The following is a 1418-nucleotide window of genomic DNA, read 5'->3' on the forward strand; positions in this document are numbered from 1 at the left end:
CTAGGGTCGGTCGGTCCGTCTAGTTCTGTTCCACTTTGTTGTATAATAGCATTTGTATGACCTTTCGGGTTTGGTTGCGGCTGTCTAGGAAATGTGCCTGCAGGAGCAGCAGTAGGTGCTTGTTGTTGAGCCACTTGCGAGATTTGTATTTCCAAAATTTTGTTATGGGTGGCTAACGTGTCTACCTTGTTTCTAACTGCTTGATTTGCTCCCTAGTGTGTATGTTTTGATTTAGGAAATCCTTATTTGTTTGGGCTTGGGTAGCTATGAAGTTTTCCATCATTATTTCTAGGTTTCACTTCCTAGGAGCATTTTGAGTATTTATGGCAACTTTATGATATCCTGGTGGTACAACAGGTGCTTGGTTAGGTGCATACAATGCATTATTGTTTTTGTACAAAAATTTATGATGGTTATTCCAACCTGGGTTATAGGTGTTTGAGTAAGGGTTTCCTTGAGCATAGTTCACCTGGTCTGGTGAGGTTCCTGTCAAGAGTTGACATTTTGGGGCAGCATGCCCTGGAACTTTGCATATCTCGCAGTTTGGTGCTACGACAACCACGGTGGTTATGGGTGTTATGGTCAAGTTGTCTATCTTTTGAGTAAGAGCGTCTACCTTGGCATTGACATGGTCAAGACTGCTTAATTCGTACATACCTCCTTTCGTTGGAGGTTTCTATACGGAGGTTCTTTCGCTTCCCCATTAGTAATGATTCTGGGCCATATTTTCGATAAGTTGATATGCCTCATTGTAGGGTTTATCCATCAGTATGCCACCTGTGGCGGCGTCTATTATCAATCTTGTGTTGTACAAGAGACCGTTGTAAAAGGTATGGATGACCAACCATTCTTCTAGACCGTGATATGGACAAAGCCACATCATGTCTTTGTATCTCTCCCAAGCTTCAAATAGTGATTCATTATCTTTTTGTTTAAACCCGTTTATTTGGGCTCTTAGCATAGCCGTCTTACTAGGTGGGAAATATTGTGCTAAGAAAACTTTCTTTAACTCACTCCACGTAGTGACAGAGTTGGATGGTAGAGACTAGAGTCAAGCTCTAGCTCTAGCTCTTAATGAGAATGGTAAAGAACATAGTCTTATAGCTTCGGGGTTGACACCATTTGCTTTCACTATGTTTGCGTATTGCAAAAACACTAACAAATGTGGGTTCAAGTCCTCCGTGGGACTACCTGAAAATTGGTTTTGCGGTACGGCGGACAACAACGAAGATTATAGCTCAAAATTATTGGCCTCGATGGCAGGGGCAATGATGTTGTTATATGGTTCATCCTGCGAAGGGATTGCATAGTACTTAAAAGGACGATTTTGCGGTCCTTCGGCCATCTCTGGTCGAATAACTGGTTCAGGAATAGGGATATCAGGATCGGGAATATTTAGCTTGATACGATGTTCTCGT

The 1418-nt window shown here is 42.2% G+C and overlaps 1 non-coding gene across 1 annotated transcript; it reads left to right on the forward strand.

Annotated features, from left to right (window-relative positions):
- Window positions 1-854: 854 nt before the first annotated feature.
- LOC127124588 (small nucleolar RNA R71) lies at window positions 855-961 on the forward strand. The gene has a single exon (XR_007804062.1). It is a non-coding gene; the product is annotated as a small nucleolar RNA R71 (small nucleolar RNA).
- The last annotated feature ends 457 nt before the right edge of the window (window positions 962-1418 follow it).

Source organism: Lathyrus oleraceus, chromosome 2, assembly GCF_024323335.1.
Source record: "Lathyrus oleraceus cultivar Zhongwan6 chromosome 2, CAAS_Psat_ZW6_1.0, whole genome shotgun sequence".
In the NCBI taxonomy this organism is placed as follows: Eukaryota; Viridiplantae; Streptophyta; class Magnoliopsida; order Fabales; family Fabaceae; genus Lathyrus; species Lathyrus oleraceus.